At 40.3% G+C, this 22,030-nt stretch overlaps 1 protein-coding gene across 2 annotated transcripts in view; it reads right to left on the bottom strand.

Annotated features, from left to right (window-relative positions):
- PAG1 (phosphoprotein membrane anchor with glycosphingolipid microdomains 1) overlaps positions 1-22,030 on the bottom strand; it is a 102,553-nt gene that overhangs the window by 40,197 nt on the left and 40,326 nt on the right. The window contains exons 1-2 of one of the 2 annotated variants that reach the window (XM_066332801.1): positions 2,497-2,808; positions 415-479 (exon numbers count right to left, since the gene is read on the bottom strand). The gene's annotated coding sequence lies outside the window, so the exon portion shown is untranslated. Of the gene's footprint in view, positions 1-414; positions 480-2,496; positions 2,809-22,030 lie in introns of those variants that run through there. The other variant, XM_066332794.1, reaches the window with a different exon arrangement.

Below are 22,030 nucleotides of genomic sequence, written 5' to 3' on the forward strand. Positions count from 1 at the left end.
CCAGACAGAGAAGAGTGTAGAAGGAAAAGGGACACTAAAGCTGGCGGGGGAGGCCCTGAAGTGACAGTATTTCTGGGAATCAGAAAAACACATGGCACACTCCTGTTTCAATGTAACATTACCAAGTTGAACAAAACACTGCAAATGATGCTGCACTTCCTAACACACAGCAAGAGCCTCTCCCCAAAGGGACAGTTTGAGGCTCATAGGAGAGAAAATGAAATTCAACATAATTTAAGACGTATCATCATCTACACTGTAAACAGTCTTGCTCATTGTTTTGTTACACCAAACAAGGGAGAACTATACGCAAGTCTCTCTGAGAAGAAATTAGATAGAGTGTAGCACTTCTCACACAGAAACGCTGTAGCAATGCAAATTAAGAACTTAACACTTGTAAGGTGTATTCCTTACCTTATGACATCATCCACAAAGGTCTTCATACAGGCTCTCCTAGTGAGGAAGCAAAAGCTTCTGGGCTGAAAAAACAATGAAGCACTGGTTAAGACATTATCTCAAAACCTCTGCCTGTGCTTATATCCATCCTAAACTCTGCTGCATCTTTTTGTTTACAGAAACATATACAATAGACTGAAGTTGACTTTGTAAGCAAAAGCTATTTATTTTAAATTGACCCTGCCCACTTAGTGTCATATATTCTGAGGGAAATGGGTTATAAAGGTCTCTGTATAAGTGAGGCACACAGCTAGCGAACAAATATTATGCGGCATCATTTTGTGTGGGACATGTATTTACTGCACTTTTTAACACTAACAGCAAATGTAACTGTTTGCCAGTTTAAACCAGTCAGTAAAAGAAAAGTAACAAGCTCCATACCAGTGTATTCAAAATAATAAACAGCCAATTTTGATTTAACTTGTGTGGAGGGAGTGAGCAGGCTCATTACCTGCCCGCCTGGTGCCCAGCCAGCCCCACCGCCAAGCAGGCTGAGGGATGTGTAGGGATTAGTGGGCAGGACACTCCCGCAGAAAGGGGATGGCAGAAATCCCTGGGCTTAGGGGGCCAGGATAAACACAGATTCTGCATTTTTGAGCCAGCAGTTTCACAGTTTTAATGCAGCGCTTTGAAATGTGATTTCCTTTGGCCCTGCTCGGGAACAGAGAGTTTGCAGCTCCCAGCCCTTGGCTGGCCAGCTCACAAAGCCCCGCCGCTTCTGGCAGAGGAACGTCCGGGATGATGGGCAGCGGCTGCCGCTGTCACTAGCAGGATGTTTTCTGGAGCTTCTCCTACAAGGCAATGTGTTTATTCTTTGAAACAGTTGCTCCCTAAAGATTAAAACTGAACAGAAGCACAAAAGCAGCGTGTGTCCTCTGGGGCTGCTACGCGCCATTGGGCAAACAGGAGGTACGAGCTGTGTTCTCCCAAATGACACAGAACAAACGGGGCTGAGTTCTTCAGTACACAAACTGCACTCTCCTCATTTTAACCTCTTCTTAGAAAACAACCTTTCGAACACCACTTGCTTTATTAAGAGCTCCAGGTTTATAGCTGGGGGGGTGGGGTGTCTTCAATGCAGATGAGCCTGTTCACCCCAAAAGTGTGTTAGCCTGGGCACAAAAAATGAGCAACAACCGCAAGGCTTGGTGCTTTTAAGACCACGTTTGTTATCATCCCCAAATAGCAGTACACACTCTCAAAAACGACTTAACAACCACAAAGAACAGACAGCAGCATGAACTGTAAACATTCAGACAAAATATATCTTTACTTAGAAACTAAAAAAAAAAAAAAGTAATTTAAAACATACTACAATAGGATTGAAGTACTAAGAGCACATGAGAAATACTGGCACAACAATGAAAATCTGTTTGGCACAGCCTGTGTAATCATAGTTATTGCAAGGTGGCTGGAAAAATAAATGCAAAAATTATTTTTCTTTCTGCTAAGGTATGTGCAACAAATGTTAATTTTTTACCACTGTACAGGATGCATTGTACTCCAGGGAGTACCTTGAGGGGTGAGGAACTGCCTCTGGTAATAAGAAGTATTTACTTTGCCTAATGGCTCTATATCAATATATTTCTATTAGGAGAATTAATTTAATATTGCATATAAACAGTAACTTTTGGCTTAAAAAAAAAGATGGAGAAGGAACTAAATAGTCTTTTCTTCCTCTGATGGGAACACATACAGATTTTCTTATTCCTGGTAACGCAAACTAAGCCCACATAAAGGGGAACAGACAAACTTCAATAACCCTCAGCATGATGCCACCGTATTATTTATTCTCCTGTGGAGTACAGAGGACTTCATAACTTTCCTCCCTGTTGTATCACTCTTATTTTAATAAACAACCAAACAGGAGCAATAGCCACTATCTAACACTACTCTAAAGATAAAAATATTACCTCTGATTAACGAGGACTCCTAATCCTGGACCCTCTCTGCAGAAGATAGCAGGAGGAGCTGTTTTAAACTCCCCCTGGGTGTTAACGCAGCTCTCAGAGCTCCTCGGCCCTGTCGCTGGCCGCTCACCGATTCCGTATGCAGGGCGCAGATCGCACCTCCTCCGGCTGCCAAGCGGGCACAGCCCGCGAACAATGCCGCCTCTGTCAGCCCGCCCAGCGACAGTGGCACAAAGACACGCTCATCCGCAGCCCCGGACCTCTCTTTTCTTCTTCTCCTTCTTCTCCTTGGAGTACAGGGGGATGAGAACGAATGGGAGAGAAACGCTTGTGTGTTTGTGAGTAGCCAAAGCTCCGCTGTGTCCAGGAGAGAGGCTGTCAGTCTGCGCGACGGGCACCCGGGCGCCTACAGAGGAGATGGAATCTGCACCGGCAAGAGCACTCCCTGCCTCGCTTCACACATTTTTGTTTCGGATCCGTGGGTGGCTGCATGAGCAAGCAGCCAGAATAGGGGAGGAGTTAGACAAAATGCAATTTAGGACTTGGAAGCCTCGTCTGCCTTTTCGAGAGGAGGACGAAGAGGCGAAATCGCATTGCGCTGACAGAGCAACGTGCCCTTCCCACCCCGCCCGCTGCCACCTGCCTCTCCAAACTTCCCGGGAAAGCGCCTCTCCCTGCCCGGGCCTGAGCCCTGGGCAGAGCCCAGACACGGCAGCTGCTCTCGACCCCCGCTAACCACACTCGAGAGCCTCCGAGCACGCTGGCTGCTCGCTCCTGCCCCACAGCATTACCGGTTTAATTTTCAAAGAGGCACGATGCTTCATGATCTTCATGAGCAACTAGAGGATGAAACAATAAATGACATCCTCAGCAGATGTTTACAGCTGTCACTAGGCAGAGGAGGAGACAGCAGCAGCTTAAATCTCAGTTTTCTGCCAAGCTTTACTTGGAAATCAGAGATGCAAAGTCAAAAGCCCCTTTAAAATCAGATGTCCATAGTTTTCTTGTTTTGAAAGGATTATCATGTGCATATATTTCATGCAACTTCAGCTTTGTTTTGCTTCCTATGAGAAACAATGTCTGGCTCAAGATGAGACAGTGACAATTCCTGCTGAAACCAATAAGAATATTGGCTAAACTCAAATACTCCCAAGCCAAGCTCTAAAATAGATGTGAGATGTTTCAGGTTCCTCCACATTAATTACAGTTTAGATCTTAAAACATTGCAAGTGAATGGAGCAGCAAGCAACATTGTGTTTTCTTCTTGAAATAAATACCAGGGGACACACAACCCATGGGTGCAGCACAGCTATGAACTCCCTGCAGTCCCTGAAGAACAATTGCAGCCTTACAGTATTTTCCCATGCAATTAGTATTAATTGGTGACTTGCTGGCAATCTCCCAGGGGCCCTATCTCACCCTTTTAACCAGTCCTACCAGATCAGCCTTGAGATGATCATCAGGCCTAGGCAGCCATCCTGCTGCCCCACCTCTTAGGGCTCTTTTTCTCGCTCTTATGTGTCCTGGGACTTTGGCAAGAGTTATCTTGAATAAAAACAAAGATACGCCTCTTCCAAATTAATATATTTGAGTTTATAACCTGAGACTGCAAAGTAAGAGGGTGACTTCTAGAGGAAATTTATAAGCACTTTTTAAAAAATATGTTGTTTCAAAGTATTTCACTGAAGCTAAACTCCAAAATAATTTTCAGGAGAACTGAGCAGCAGTGCTCATTTCAGTGTCTGGATGGGAACAGACCTGTAAAACTCTGCACCTTGTACTCAAAAGTAAGCTGATACAGGACAGCTGTAAATGAGCAATCATATCTTCTAATTTTATTACTTAATAACAATTCTGAAGGATTTCCTTTTATCTATTAATAAGATAAAAATTGTCTTAAGCATCTTGTCAAATGGACTTAAGCAGGTTCAAGAGTGCTTTATATCAGCAGTGCCCCACAACTCCATGACAATAAATAAAATCAGATCTTTTTTGACTGAACATTGTAAACATCTAGAACATATTTCAGAGCAGCTTCCAGGTAATATTCACCGCATGAATCTCTTTGTGCAGAATTACATAAATAATCTCAAACCTTTAGAAACTGGTGCTGAGGTGGTTATTCAGAGTCAAAAGGACACCTGAAAAGAGAGAACTGTGCAGGGGTCAGCCCACACACACCACTCAAGATCTAGCAAAGAATGCAACATCTAATGGTAAAATACAAGGGAAATGCTTGTGGCCAGAGGCAAGCAGAACTACTTCAACTAAAACAGGTCAAGTGTAATCAAGAGCAATGTCCAACAGGTCAGCTTTATTCTTTCTCCTTTTTCTGCTTCTCTTAAGTTTCCAGTCCACATAAATCAGTGGTCCTTGGTGTTACTCTTCTCATGTAACTTTTGTCTTTTACTATAAAATATTTAGAAACCATAACATAGGTGCCTAAAATGTTGTATTTTGGCTTGGAGGTAGTTAAGAACACTAAAGATGGCGATTTCTCTTGGAAATCTTGTGTCTGGAGCGGAGGAGCCTGCCTGCCTGTGCCATCTCACTTCATCTCTAACAAGTTGTACCTTTAGATTTTACTTAAGAGATCATGTACTTAGTTTGCATAAACTCAAACGTGAAAGCCAAAACCCAGTCTTTACACTGGTCAACAGATGTAGAGAGATTTATCACTTACATGTAAGTTGTTTATATGATATGGCTTACTGATTTTTTTCTTTGGAGACACTTCTTTTTCTGAATCTTTGTGATCCTACTTGATTTTCATTTTTTAAAGACCTTACTGTCTTTTCCCCCCCGATCTATGGCAAGTAAAGATCCAGATATTATTTCACAGGGCCCCATGAAAAATGAATACTTTCAGACTATTCTCACAAATACTTTAGAGGTATCGAAGAAAACCTCACTTTCACTGGTGGAACATCCCAGCAATTCCCTTGCACTATTTTTGGATGTACTCCATCAATCTGAGATAGCCCTCACCTCTATCTTACACATCCTTAGCTCTCAAAGTGTATATTGGATATATCCACATGGATATTACTCAGGGCAGCTTAGGTGGCAGAAGAATTCTGTCATTTAATGGAGGGATGGATTGAGGAATAAAAGTTTCAGAGAAGAACTTCTCCATAAAATCATGCAAGATCACATCCTTTGGCAAGGACAGGAAGGTGCCATATGTGTCTTTGGAGGTGTTGAAAAACTATTGGATTTCTTAGTTTGATGAAAAATGTGGTTTGTTTACAGGATTTTAAAACACACGCAGGTTCAGACTACCACTTTACATCTACAACTAAGAGAAAGAGGGACTCAACATTCAGTTTTCTGAAAACACAAGGCCAAGAGATTCTTTCTCCAAATACGTATGCCAAGACTTAGTCACTGCCACTCTAATACCATGATAGCAAATTCAATCTTTACAAATACAAAGCAAACATCTTTAAACAAATTATGAACATCTCTGGCCATACAGATAAGACATACACTTGTAAATTACTTCTCTAAATAGGTGTTATATCAAATCTCCAGTGAGTCCAGGATAGATGTGTTCAGCCTGCATTAGGTGATAATGAAGCCTGAACCCAAGAGATCTTAGTTAAATTTGGATTAGCTGTTGATGAAAACCAATTTGATAACACTGCTTATTCTAGACTTCTCTGTTACAGTTTTTCCAGGCAAACTTGTCACTGCTATTCCTTCTTTCCAAGAGTATTATTTCATGACATTTTTATTTGTAGTGTTATGTGGCATTGGTACATGCACTTCATCAGGTCCTTCTACTTCCCTGAGACAAAAGCTGGATCATATCAGGTCCTCTCCATCTATGGGAGACTAAACATGAAATACATTTAATCAAGCATCATCTCTGACTGGGAGCCTGTCAGAGTTGGGAAGTGCATATCTTCTACACATGCTGAAGACAAATACACACCAGACTGCCCCCCTCTGCTAAGAAGTCTGTATTTCATTTTGAGCTATTGATCAAACTGAAGTATTTTACTTGGGCACAGATCATTTGGCTCTATGCTCTGCTCTCTGCTAAAAGCTCTTTAACTCTTGATTAACTCAGGTCATGTGGATTTTTAGCTTGGCATAGCTTGCATGTGTCCAAAGCCCCTTCTCAAAGCAGTCCAGTCAAAGCCTTACAAAGATCTGATGTCTACCAATATAATATAATACAATACAATATAATATAATGCAATACAATATAATACAATATACTATAATATAATATAACATAATATTCTGTACTGCAAGAATGCAAATAATTTTATTAAATAATTATTCTTATGGAAGTTGGTTTGCAACATTACAGTACTTATGAACTACTACACATCTAGCAAATTATTTCAGGATAACTGAGGCAATTTGTAAATTCATTTCTCTCCTGCCTGATAAGCACTGCTAGTGGAACTGAAACTTTCACCTCATCTAAGGTGAAAGCATTTGAGCATGGCTCTTTTTTTCATTTGCAGTAACCAGAATTTCCAACTGCTTTTTCACCCATGTACTTGATAGATCTGGGATTGTTTCCTCCAGAAAAGACCAAATGTATTCAATCCATTACAGTCAAGACTAAATACTTACATATGGCTTCCTAATGTTACTCATTAGGACATAGATGGCTACAAATGTGCTTCCTTCGACTTCAGCTGTCTTTTATTCTTCCTTGCAGCTTGCTCATTTTTGTTAAAAATGAAGGAAGGAATCAAATTACTAAGTTTTCATTTTCCCCTCTTCCTAATGTTCAAATTTATGTCATTTTTAAGGCCCAACTATTCTATGACAAGAGTTTTTTACACAATTTAACAGGACCAAAATCTTGAAGGAACAGAGATTTTGTTGTTGTTGTTTAATCCTATCCTGCATCCTCCCACTTTTCCTATTTTCCTCTCCTTAACTAAATTTCAGGTCAAAGATCATTCTGACTCAAGATAGCCAAATGTTTCCAGACTTGACTAAAAAATTGTGCAAATCCATTATCCCATACATATATGGATATATGTCAGATCTAACCAGGAGAAATACTCCTGAATTATTTAAATACATGGGCAAGTTCTGATTATATAATCAAATTGCTAATGCACAAGGGAATATATATATTTTTAAATGTCAAATATGATTAGAGTATGCTCAAAATAATTGACCAGACTATAAGATACTAGTGGGCAGAGGTTCTGGAAATGGGAAGTGACACCACTCTAATGAGGAAAACAGCCTCCAGAAGATATAAATCTGTTTACAAGGGTTTAATTTTGAGATTATAAGTGCAAGAGACAAAAAATGACATCCTCCTGCCATTTGTTGACAAGCTGTGATAGAGAGAAGCTTTGTCACAACTTCACCACCATCCATGACTGCTCTGCTTCTTGCCTCCAATGGCTGACTTGCATTTCTGAGTCCTGATCCTGTCAGACCTGTTTGAATTATCCCAGTTTCTTTGCCATGAGTGGCAGCATCCTACTCAGCAAAAGCATAGCAGAAAAAAAACTGTTTGTGCTCAGGAAACTGCACTGTATGAAAAGTAATTATTAAGATATTATTTTCTTTGTACGAGTATTTGCACAAACTATACAAGTTCTCTTACCACGGCCACATAGAAACTGTGGAAGCACATTTAAGTATTGAATCAGTGATAGAAGTGTACACAGCATTTATTTATTCATAAAACAAGGAACATAAAACCAAAAAAACCTCCCCAAAAACAAACAAACCGCTCCCCTTTAGAAAAACCTTTGTTTAACCACAGTGAATTGAGATAGTGTTAATGCTCAAAGTTTAATTTCAGGAAAAACAGGATGGGATGTAGACTGTCAGCTAACTGTTCTTGTTCTCTTTGATTATCACTATATCTTTCAGAGTGAAAACTGGTTTAAAAATCAGGAAAAACAAGATGGACAACCTTAGACCCAATCCAAACAAAAAGCTGGTTAATTACATCAAACATTTCTTAATGCAACTAAGGCCCTTTGTGCCATCCTCCTGATTACCCACAGGACAGAACAGTGAGCTGGCTGCCCCTGCACCTGCTTCATGTGACACTAGACTGAAACTATCAATGTTGCCCAAAGTTTGACATATGTTTCTGGTATAAAAGAAAAAAAAAATCCTAAAGGATCTGCTGACCCCTCAGATTCAAACAGCTCTTGAAGCAGGTAAACAACAGATCAGTAAGATATGGTGTTTTCACCTTCTTTCTGCTATTGTTGTTGTGGGGTCTTATGCTTTTTGCCTGGACATCACACTACCTATGAGAGATCAGACCTGGTTTTTTATCTAATATTGTCCTTGAACACTTTGTTCTCTCTCAGAGATACCTCTCTTGGATGGACTGACACATATCTGAAAGCCTAATCTAGGCTTGGTTCACAAGACTGAACTGAAAGAATTTAGAGACTAATTAAAAAGGAATTTAAAAGAGCAAATCTTTCAAGTGTCTGATAAAGTGAGTCATGCAAGGGTGCTGAGAAACTGGGCCCTGCCCTGACTTTAAAGTATACTTTAAACAATCCGTTCTGAGAGTGAAGTGGCCCAATAAGCCAGAGGTGTCTGTCCACCAGGGGAGTTCCATAAAAGCTCTCCAAGTTTCTGCTAATAAAGGCTTTGCCCTGGTCACACAGCAAGGCTGTGACAGAAGCTGATTGGCTTAGGTTTTTTAAAGTAACTAATGTCAACATAATGAAAGCAATCTTGGACATCAAGAATACATTCCAGCTCACAAGCAGAGGCCCAGCTTTTGGCATCCACCAGCCTTCCACATTCAAAGCCACCTGCAATGGAGACTTCTTGACCCTGTAACATCAAGGCTCTTCAGAAGCATGGCTCAATAGAGCAGGCCAATGGAAGGCGCTGAGGCAGAGCACCACTGGCCAGCCTTCCCCTCCATTTCAGTGGGTGAGTTTTGCAGAGCTGTCTTTTGGGTGTCACCACCTACCACCCTCCTCCTGTGCATGGGAGGGGACGTGGAGTGAACTGATGGATGGAGAGTGCTGAGCATCACTGCTCTGACCAGTGTCCCAACAAGGAGGACCCCCCAGAACATTTGTATGTCTCTCTCTTTTGAAAATGGCCTTTTAAATCACTCTCCCAGAGAGAACTGAGTATGATGTTTAAAGGAAACCTGCATTAATTTGTGGATGATAAGATTTTTTTTTTTTAAACTCTTTGAATGCAACTTTTTCGTTTACATGAGTGGCTGAGACAGCCAGAGTTTTAGTGTGCATATTCACCAGCTCCAGACTCCATGCTGGACTAAATGCACTGGAGAAGACAGTAAACAGAATTTCCTATGCCAACTCATTGAACTGGGAGATATGCTAACATAAAACCCAAATCCCAGAAATGAGATTTGCTTAATCAAGCAAGCCTCGCCAGAAGATGTAATCACACACCACAGAAGATTACATTAGCCTTTTAGAAAAAAACCCACACTTAACCAACTCCTGAAATTCTGCTTTGGTATTTGCATTAAATCCATGCAAATTGTATGGGCTTCAGCATGTGTTTTCTCCTACACCAAAGCAGCCAGATGGACAGCCAGGGATGTGAGAAAAATATTTTCTGCTAAGCCTGAGGGGATATGAACAAGAAAAGAAGCCCTCATGTGCTTCTCCCCAAGTCCAGTGCATACATCCTACCCCTCATACTGTGAGCCTTCTTTTCACAGAGATCCCTTCCTTTGACCATGGAGAAAGCAGTGGCCTGGCAGCCAGTGGGCAGTATTCCTTCTAGCACCTCAACCACAGCCAGGAAGTGCACCTGGGGTGCTCTGTGCTGTGTCAGAGCAGGAAAAAGTCTGGGGGGGCCCCCACCTTCACGGCCCTGCCATCCAGCAAGGCCCTGGGAAGAGGGGTCACCCTGTGGCACAGCCATCAGTTATTGCAACACATAAGGTGGCCTTGTATAAACAGCTTTTGTTCCACTAAAATTCATCTGCACGAGCTTGCTTCCTTCCTAACAGTTGTTAATGGATTTCATTCAGTTTTTCTCTTTTTTCATGTACATTCCTCCCTCCACGAAGAAAGCATGGGAGCAGCTGCAGCCAGCTGTGAGCTTCCCCACTGGGACCCTGACTGCTGCCTCTGAGACACCAGTGACAGTCCCATGATGATGGAGAGCATCTTAACTGCACAAGATTGCTTGCTGCTGCCGTGGGAATCTGGGCAGCAAAGTGCTGCTCACATTCCAGCCAGGGACAAGATGAGTGTGCCTTACATGCTGCAAGAAGGAGAAGCACTTCATTTGAATTCAGTGGGGCAGAAGGAATAAATTCATCATGTAGAATGTTTAGGAAAGCCTCACCTCTTCCAAAGTGTTTCAGGAATAATGTTTAACAAATGGTAATTGTACCCTCCCCACACTTGCTTTTAATAACCGAGGAAGGGAAAGACAAAATATTCATTCTTTTTCCACAATTTTCAAAATCCAATTTTTGGGTCACTGTTAGCATCTTCTCTGCATTAGATACCAGAATTCACCATGAGTCAAAGCCTTAATATCTTAGCTTGGACAAATCTCCTAGGAACATCAGCCTGGAAAGCATGCCCTGGGAAACAAATCAATACTTCCTGACATGGGAAGCATCTCAGCCAAAAATCCCAACTAACGTGGATCTCTTCATTGTTTTACTTTCCTGATTTTATAGAACATAAAGAAAGCACACTCAAATAAGGGTATTTCACATGTGCAGTCACTTCAAAACTAAAACCCAGACGTTAAGAATGTGAAATACCAGACAAATACAGATATTCTCCAAGCAATCCTATTAGGACAGAGATATAACTGGGCTGAAAGATACACTTTGAAAAATTACAGGTCTTGTGCACACAGAGAAATCTCCTTGCCTCTCTCCATCAAACAGCTTTTACTGCTTGGTTAGTTGTTTTGAAGTTCAGTCTTTCAATTAATTCCAAATCCTGATAAAATAAAACTTACTTAGCTTGATAATAAGCTCATCAAACACAAGAAGAGCTTAATGAAAAAATGTGAATAAGTCAAGCAGTCATTTAGATATTTGCTCATTTAAACAGGGGACATTCTTTGCAGTAATTTAATGTTGTCAAGCAAACACGGGAGATGTCAAATGCTTTTGCTTTTATGTCGTTCCTTACTGATATAACAATAATTGTCAATAGATCCTTTAAAATAAAACCCAAAAAACACAACAAAAAAAGCACTCACCATGCTATTTGGGGTTTTTATAACAATATTTAACAAAGGAGAGAGCATAAAAGAATAAGGGCCTGAAGTCATGCCTCCAGGCAAAGTACATATTTACCACCCACTAAAATCTATGTGCAAAACCACTGTTCATGGATACAAAGACTAGACAGTCGAGGTCTGCTGTTACCTGTGACCTACCTCCTCTGAATTCTGCCCTGTGCTCCTCTTCTTCAGCCACTACTTTGCTGCAGCTGCATCCCTGTCCTTCTCCTGCCTACTGCTCCAGCCCCTCTCCTCCAGCATTAGCAGTACATCTCACAGCATTGCATATTGCCTACTTGATTCATCACTGAATCAACACAACAGAAATCCCCCAGGCACACCAAAGCACTGCTACATTAATGCTTCATCTATGCTGCAAGAGCATATTTTAAAATGCCTAGAAAATTGTTTTAGAAGACTATGGCTTTGTTCTTGCAGCAATCTAGCCAGGAAGGGGTTAAAACAAAGGTGAAAAATCATAGCAAATAATCTGAAAGACTGTATTCCCATCATGTTTGCCACTTCCAATCCTATTTTTTCCTACACAAGACTTTGTGCAGTTGCTCTGTTGAAATCATCAGGAAGGCTCTGACTTTCTGCAGGTGGAAAAGGCCAGAACCTGATGCTGTGTGCAGGAGCAATACCTCTTCACCCACCATGAGCTTGCAGTGCTGCATCAGTCCTTTATTTCTCCAGACACGTCTGCTTAGGAAGAAGCTTTTACAGGAATTGTTTTGAATACATTCTGTCCCATGCAAGAATGCAGCCAAAAAAGTTTAAACACTGCTTTTGACATAGTCTTTTTCAATACAGATGGGAGCTCACAGGAACCATTTGTCTTTCACATTTGCTTCAGCTTTACAATTTCCATTTGCTCAGGACCTCATCACATTGCATTCTTATTTTAGTGCTAGCCCTAAAAGAGTTACAGAGATGATAATTTTGACTCAGCATCATCCTCCTATCCTCAATTTGCCTTAACATACAAAGGACAAAAGAAACAGCCCTACCTCTCCATATAATTTTATGTTCTCAATAATACTGTCTGATGGCTTATAAATATATGAGAACAAAACAAAGCTGCACACGTGCAAGGGGAAGGATTCCTATCACTGCTAAGAGTCCATCTTCTGCATTTTCCTGACTTGGCAGTAAACTAGAGACATTCTGAAATGGTGACAATGAGAAAACAATTCCCTTTAAAAAAGCCTTGTACAAAACTTTTTGATAGTGTCAAAGTTTTTGTCTCTTAAACATGCAATTCTGTCCTGAAAGCAGATAATGTTAAGCAAAGTACTGGAAAATGAAGTGGCTTAGGATTATACACAGCCAGTTGGGCTTTCTCTAAAGAAACCCTGCACAGACCTTTACAGCCTGTGAAGCTGCATTTCTAGAAGCCAAAAGAAGCAGCGTGGAGTAACTGAAGGCTTGTGTCAAAGGACAGCAGCAGGCAGGATCCTACACAATGGGGCTGCATTGCAACCGCACTAATACCCTCGCTGCATAAAAGGGCCAGAGCAATAAATAGGAATTAAAGGGAAGATTAATTCCCAATGGGTTTTACAGCTAAGAGGCATATTATTGGGGCAGCAACACCAGCCAGGAAGTTTTGATCCTGATGGCTGGCTTGGTCACCACTCCAAACTAGACCTTGCAGGAATACCCACTCTGTCCTTTCTTGACTCTGCAACATCACAAGCAGGACACCCTGGGAACCTACAGATGAGGAAGCTTCGGGGAGCTAATGTGGAAAACGTACAACAGAGCATGCCTCATTCAAATAACCTCACTTATGCCTTTAGATTTTGAAAGGAACAAAAATAAAAGCACAGAAATTACACTAGCAATGCTTGCCATCACCATCAAGAAGTGGAATCTACTGTATAAGCTGAGAAATTATAAATATAGGAGTTTAGGAGTGCAGAAAGAACTACGTGAAATCAGAGCAAAAATGTGCCTTGCAACAAAGCTATAAAGGGAGTAACAAATAGAACTGGCAAAAATAGTGGTACATTCAAAAGAATAAAACTATATAAACCATCAAGTTCAAATTAAAACTACTTATACTTCACTACAAGTATGAAAAGAAACACATCAACGAGGAAGAAAATAAAGCAAAATGGACTCAACAAGAAATGGAGCTACGCTAAAATAAAGTCATATTAAATTCTATGCAAGTTGTGAAAGATTCTTTGCCTTTTTTTTTTTTTTTTTTTTTTTTTTCTAAATAGTAGAGCTCGCCATCTGTTTGTGGACAGCACACAACAAGAGTCCTGAAGTGCTGAAAAAAACTGTACCACAAACCTCCATGCTCACTCTGGTATCCTACAGCACAGCCACACCAAGTTCAGCTCTCCATATGTTGTTGAAGTGTCTCCAAGCAGCTCCGCGAGGAGAGCCATGGGATCCCTGAAGAACTCTCATGTCTCCACTAGCATCGTTCTCCTCACAAATCCCAGCACTCAAGGAACAAATCCTGTTGCCACTAAGCTCACCTAAGGCCTTAACAAAACCATCCACTTTGTCCTGTAGCAGTAGATGATGTCCCCTTGGGTGTGAGTCCACGGGTGGTGTCTCATGGACAGGCCTGCCACAGGGGACTTGCTGGAGGGGAAAAGCCAGGACATGCAGAGAAACTGAGACAAAAGTTCTGTCCTCATTCTGTCCTGTGCAAGGATCTGAATCCTCAGTTTTTCTGGCAAAATCGTCACCTTTGTACTTTTTATCTTCTCCACTCTGAGCACTGCTACTGTGAGCACTTCCAGGATGAGGAGGCCGCATCAATATTCATCAAGGAGATCCTGAAGAAAGTTCATTTATTTTTCAGAATTATTACAGTTAATTGGAAACATCTGCTACAACTATCTGCATGCCAAAAGCATCCCAATCTACTAGGCAGTCTCTGCAGGAATACCCACTCTGTCCTTTCTGGATAGGTTTTGCCAACAGCATCTTTATTGTCAAAGAAAAGACACCATAAGACTAATTGGCCAAACGCAGAGTTTAAATTGTCTCTGCTCATTTTCACACAAATTGGTAACATATGTTGTGCTGTCACAGCTGTGAAAGATATTTTCAACTCCATGTTGGCTTTTAACTGCTTTCTTGCAGTGAACCAGGTCAAAGAGTTTTGGGAACAGTGCTCCCTTCTGATACCCAGTAGCATCCTTAACCTAATAAGAGTGCTGCAGCGAGAATATACAAGCAATCAACACTTTACATTTGTATTGAGATTAATGTCAATATATTACATGAATGTAAGTACACCATTTAATGTAATGGGAATGTTAAACATGTGTTGAAGTATTTATGTGAATAAAGGATAACTATTTGAATGTCCAGTGGGAAAAAATGTTCCTGTGGGGATAGAATGCAGCCTAACTATGAAGTATTTGCAAATTCCAATAAATACTCACTGAGACCTAGTGAAAATCTAGGCTGGAACTTACAAACATAGAATTTCTAAACAGGTTGTCAATCATAATGAAAAATGCATGTGCAGACTGGACTTCCTAAGTATTATTAGCCTTCTGTCTAAATCCATTGTAATTTTGTTTTTAATAGGCTGAAATGTGAGGCATGATCATTTTTAGTAAAAAGATTCTGTCAAAATTGTGAATTATTAATGGAAATCACAATGTCAAATTTATTTTTTAAGGAAAAAGACGAACAAGACATTCATATTAAGGAGTGAAGCATGGTTGTATTGGTGATGAGGTGAGATGAATGTTTATGCTATAGACCTTGACCATAACAGCTTGAGATTTCTTACTGTCTGCATGAGGCAGCATGATGGAAAAATTTGTTAAAAAGGTAAGGAGTAATAACTCACAACCTCCAATGACATCTTAGCAGCAGATGCTCTTCCCTGAGATGCCAGACTAGGAAACTTTACTCAGGGAGAGGAAAAAAAAAAAAAAAAAAAAAACCACCACAAGAGAAAGCACTGATATTTTGAGCCAGATTTTTTTTAAAAAAATTAAATTATTATGGGTAAAATTTTCACACAGATGGTCACTATGAATTCTCATCCCAAACCAGATTAGAAATAGATTTTCTTTTTACACAAAGAGCAGAAATCAATCTTCTGTAATGTAATCTTCTTAGGTCCTTGCCTATCCCAAGGGTAAGAAGAACCACAAATTTCTTGTTTATGAGTGTGGGAATGTACAATTGTTTGTCAACACCATTAAGAAGCTTCAAATCATGGTGAAAGAATTTGCACACATCAACAGACAGAAAAAATGAACTGTGAAAAGCAAGAAGACTATGTAATGTCTGGATATGTATTTTCATTTGGCAGAATTGTGATGCTGATAGCAATAATGCAAAAATAATAAGGCCTCTGACTGAAAGAGCAAGTATTCCCTTATTGCCTAGAACAGAACAGTTCCCACACTGTATTATAACTGCAGCAATAATTAGGATGTAAACTTCTGTCCAGTTTTCTTCCTTTTATGTAAAAAGGTTATAAGGACCTTCATCACCTCATCTCATGAGTTTGAACGAACTGGTTTGTATTTTTATCTGCCTTCCCCAAGAAGAGAGAGTGATAAGGCAGGCAGTGATTATCAGTGAATATCAAGAGATATTAAGTGAATAAAACCATGAATCTCAGTGTTCAGGTTAAAGTTCAATGCCAGTTAAGAAGTATTCTTGAACCCTCATGATACTGCAATATAAAAATAATACAACTGCTCTGCAATTTTAAGGCATAATCAAGTAGAAAATTATAGAGTGAAGTGTATGGTCCCTGAGCACATTCATAGGTCTTTATGCCATGAAAAATAAAATCCTTTCACTCATTTGGACAGTGAAGCAGCTTTTTCTCAGAGAAACAGTAGACAGTGGGCAGTACCACAGCTTCCTCTGTCCCCTTGGGGAAAGCCCCGATCAAACTTTTCTGGATTCAGTGCAGAAATGCAGAAGCTGTACTCACAGGGAAGTGGGAGATGTGCCATTTCTGTTGGTATTAAACAGAACTAGATGACAGAAAAAAATCACACATTCTCGTCTGTAGCATCAAGTCACTCTTGATTCTCATGTTTGTTGGCTTGCCATGCTGCACGTCTGACACAAAAGACAATCTCACTCTCAAAGCATAGTAAATCAGCAAGTAAAATTCTTGGAATAACAACACTGAAATCTGTCCAATACTTTCCTAAAAATGCATATTAAATCTGGCTCGGCCATGGAAACTTGATTAATGTGTTTAATATATTTGGAAGAAAGAATCATTCATGTCAAGGGTAAACAATGCAAGCATGGAAAATGGGTGAGAATAATATGAAGAGAGGAAAAAAAAAAAAAAGCAGCAGATGCTTCAGGATACAATCCCAGTACCGATAACCATTGTCATGGCTAACCCAAAAAGCAGTATGCCCTAAGTGGAGTAAACTGTTATCTCCACTGTGTGATCGGTAAGGCAAAATGAGCATTAGCATATGAATAAATGAAACTAATGACTGGATTTTCTGTTAAATCTTAATTTCTGCTTTTTCAAGATTAGAGAGAACAAGAAATAGTGACACATGCTTTCTCCTGAAATCCACAGAGCCCAACAGAACTCAAAGGAACATGTGCAAGGAGGGAAGATGAGCATCCACAAGAGTGGGGAAGAAGCAGCACGTGCTCTGACCCAATGCAAGCACCACAAGCTCAGCTGCAGGCTGATCCTGAGGGCCAGCAAACCACCCACCACATCCTCCTCTGACACTCAAGCCTTCTCCTCAGTGCACCAAGGTGCCCTCCCAATGGCAGTATCCAAGAGAAGAAACCATGCTTTGGCCAGAGCACAGTGGCCTAAGGTACCCAAGGGTGCCTGTACATGCCTGCCCTTGGCATCACACGCTGGTGGAAGGTGGCACAGCAGAGCTCACACTTAACCACAGGGTGCCTGCCATTCAAACAGTCAGTTTAAGAGCTCCAGCCTGCCTTTGGGAACTGCAAAAATGCGGGAAGTGACACCTCACCATCAGGACACGGCTCTCTCTTGTCTTCCAAGAGCAAAACTTAGGTGCTGTAAAAAGGGATTTTTTTCGATTTCTCTGCAGGCAGGCAAATATTTAGGTTGTGCTTATGAGCAGTGATGGCTGATCATCCAAAGAGGAGCAGAAACTCAGCACATTTCCACAGCAGCAAAGGGCCTGGGATAAGCAGATGTGACTGACAACCATCCCTCCAGGAGCTGCAGAGTTTCCTCTCTCTTAAGTCTCCCCCTTTCCTGCTGTGCTGCAGCTGCGTGCACAAGAACACATCATCCTTCCCGCTGCTTGCAGCGCACAGACACACACATCACTGGGGAATGCTTCAAACACATGGAAGCAGCTAGCAATTTAATTAAAACATCCACACACAGAGAGGCACATGCACATCCCATTCCTCAAGAGAAACATCTCAAATAAATACAGGAGCACAGGACTGCAAGAAAATTCACAAGTCCCTTCTACGAACCCCATGATGTTCCATCCTAAAGCTGCTCTTTATTTTTACCTCTGCTACATCTGGAAAAGTCTGTTAATGAGCCTCAGGGATAATCAGGGACTGGTTTTTATTGCCTGGCCTCATTTTACCCAGAGTAAAAAGCACGGCCTTGCACTTTGCACCATTACATTTCATGCCATATCTATCACACTGACTCAGAAGAGAACATAATCCTTGTATGATGCTATGATCCTCTTCTGAAATGTCAGTGACTCTTACCTTTGAGTCACCTATAAACTCATATGAATTCTGTCACCTGTCAAATTCATAAGCATACTACTGCTTATTTATGACAATGATAGAAAAATATTAAACATGTTTCATCTCCTTTGAGGAATTTAATTGGCAGATTCTGTTTGGCCCAACACTCCCATTTTAAAATGGATATTGACATCTCTTCATTCAATTCTCTACATATTTACAATTTCTTCTATGAATCTTCTTTTTCTCTTGCCATATTGATAGATCTCCATGTGGATGCCACATTCAAATTCTTTATCAACATTGAGATGAATTACATCTATTGCTTTTATTTAGCAGCAGAACTGAAGAAGATGAAACAGCTAACCTTGGCACAAAAATATCTATTAATAATTTTTTATTTTATCCCATTTTCCATAGCTTCCCTGACTTTATTATATTGTTCAACATTTGTTCTAAAATATTATGTATTCTAGAGGTTGGCCTAACAGGCTGTTATTTTCTCAAATCCACTTCCACTGGCACCATCTCAAAATCTGAAGTTTACATTTTATATTTCTCATTCTCATGCCCCAGTGTTCAATATATTAATTAGAAAGTCTGCAATCTCATGTAACAAAAAATGGCTTTCCAGGGAGGAGCAAAAATGCTTTTTAGAAGTAAAATCTGACAACTCTAACTGCAAGCCTCTGGAAAAGAGGATGTGATAGATATTGTTTCTCTGCCCTGTCCCTGAGACTGCACTGCTGTTTTAATGTTGCACTATGCTGATTTTCTTCAACAGCTAATATGGGAAACGTGATTCCTTTTAAAAAGACCTCCCAAATCAAACCTAAAATCTAATACCTCCCCATAACTTAATTTAATAGGTTAAAAAGGTCAAGAGTCTCTTCACCACCAAAGTGCTTGTCCAATTCTCAATAAGAAATTTAATTTCTGTCATGTGGAGCAAATGTGTACAATGCAAATGGCATTAAGAAACTCCACTGCACTTAGAAACAAAACCCACTTTTTGCAGCTACTGCTTTAAACATCATCAGAATCTGGAAATGAAACAAAGCCTTGTCTCACTGACATATTCCTGCATTAACATGAACTCCAACAAGTGAGTTTAAGTGTGTTTGGCCACCAACTGTGGAACTCTGCTGTACATTCCACTGTACGCTGGTCTACAACCTAATTAACAGCCCTGCAAATATTCCAGATATCTGCTAATATTATGCATAAAGATGCAATTAGAAGTGTGTGTGAACACAGATATGTTTGAAAAAAAAAGAACAAATGTGCAGCTCCAACTGATATTGTTATTAACTCGTTCTCAGTGGCAGTATCATACACCGGGTTAGTGTAAGGTTAATGCATACCCCACACTGTGACCTTTCAGACTGAATTTAATTGCATCCCTACCAACGATACAGCAAAACGATAAGGTGCATCCTGATTGATTTTCTTCCTTGCAGACCACAAGAGCTCATTTCAACCAAATCCTGCCATTAAATTTACAGCACAACTGAAAACGAGTTTTAAATGATATACACCCTAATCTAATATTTGAAACTGTTATATCAAAGACTCTCTCCATTATAAGCTGCAAAATCCCTATTTGCCTCTTCTGTAAACCCGCTACACTATGTACAGCATTATCCTTCAATTGTTAGCATGCTTAAAATGTGTGTCTAACACTGTCAGAGCCACGCTGTCAAGCATTAAAGAGCACTTTTAGGCATTCTGCCCCTGTAATCCTTGGGGACTTCAGTAACTACAAGTCAGGGGAAAATCAAAGTAAAGAGAAAAGACAGGTCATCATGAACCTAAGTGCAATGTAATCTCGTGATAGACGTTTCTACTCTACACGCACAACACATTTAGGTTCTACGAGAATTTTACTATCTCTACTTTACTAAAGCTGGGAGGAGTATCTCTGTTAACATACCAGTGCATGGTGAAGTACCCGAACTGGAAAATTTTATCAGAATATTTTATGCACTGTGATTACCATATAAAATATTACATGCCCCATTATAGAAGGGTTTATTCAAGACTTAGTGCCTTTTGTTTGGTAACAGCTTGGATTTTTTGTAAATTTTTCATTATTTTTTCACATAAATTTTTGGTAATGTTTTCAGATATTCAAGACTAAGACTATATTCTGCATTAAAAATGCCCATGGGAAACCTTGAGATATGTGTCTGCTTTTTAAGCAGTTTCCACTCACGGTGGATGAAAGTAACAGTCAACCAACACTGGTATTTCAGGGTTTTTTTTTAGGGAGGTGATGGCAGGCATTTTCTGTTATTACTGGATAGGAGTTTTAGCTATTGCACTCATCAGCACAGTCAGAATGGCTCATCTGCATTAAAGTTCTGAAGAGTACTGTGCACAGCTGAACCATCACTTAGATCACTTGCATGTAGAGGAACAGAAACTTGGACGAGCCCCAAATTATGGCAGCCCTAACGTCTCATTTGCCAGCAAATCATCTGTATCAGAAATTACTTTAAATGACAATACTAAAATTGAATTTGTCTCGTGTTTAACATGCCCGTTAAAAGGAAATCCTTCAATGCCATCCACTGAGGCTCAGATGCAGGGAGGCAAATGATCATGTGGTCATGGCCACAGCCCATCCTCAGCAATATCCCTGACTTTGATAACCTGCAAATGCTGTGGAGTCAAGGAGGAACTTCCCACCCAAAAACTCTCACCTTTACAGGTGTTCTAGTTTCACGAGTTTCTGATTCACAGTTACTGAGAGTGCTACAATAGCTTGGCCTACAAGAGAATATGTCACTTTACCATGACTTAATTTTCATTTCATAGCAAGGCCATACCCAAAGCTGTGCAGGAGCCTCCTGAAGCCTTCAGCCTCCCCTAGCTTCCCTTGGATGACCCTCAGGAAAAAGAACACAGTGACAGCAGAAGGTGGACCTGAAGCTGGGTGAGTTTTGCAGAGCTTTCAGCAAAGTCAGTGCTCTAACAAAACAACCTCCTTAGAGCCCACTGTGAACCTAAACACTGAATTTCTCATTCAATTCATCAGAATGCAAGTGCAGTGTGAACAACCACCAAGGCGAAGACAGAATTAGCCTCATCACACATGCAGCAGCATATGTCTCTTTCTACATGCACTGCAAAATTGACTCTGAATGGAAAACAGATGATTTTTAACTTCCTATTCTGTCTACTGGTAAAAAAAAAAATCTCAAAATCCTGCATAGCTTCATGCAAATTACGGTACTGCAAAGATAAATATCAAAGTTATGCAAGATTCTAGATAAGTAGAAAGACTTAAAAGAACAAGGAAGAAATAAAAACACCTCCAAAACCTCCAAAGACAAAAAATAAACAACAGTTTATTTGTGTTCCCAGGAAAGTCCAAAGCCAAATATTAGCATTTTCTTCTGGAGGCAACTTTCTACATATTGAGAGCCAGCTTAAATAAACGGCTGGCTTTTCTTCCCTGAATATTTGGGGAGTCTGCAAATTTTTTTCTCCTTTGAGAAAATAAACATGAAAAACAATGCAGGAACAACTTCACACGGGGGGAGTAAAGAAATTCAAATACCTAGTTATAATTATAAATGAAATTTTGGCCATGCAAAATGCAGATGAAATTTTGTCAGGTGGAATGTTTGCCAGCCACTCTTCCAAGCAACAATCACAGAAATCTACCTTTGTCATCTTGTTGATCTCCTTTCCTCACACTTCATTTATGCATTTTATGTGGCTTTTTAGTTTTATTCCCATATTTTTTAGTCTTACCCGAGCTC

This window comes from Sylvia atricapilla, chromosome 1, assembly GCF_009819655.1.
Source record: "Sylvia atricapilla isolate bSylAtr1 chromosome 1, bSylAtr1.pri, whole genome shotgun sequence".
In the NCBI taxonomy this organism is placed as follows: Eukaryota; Metazoa; Chordata; class Aves; order Passeriformes; family Sylviidae; genus Sylvia; species Sylvia atricapilla.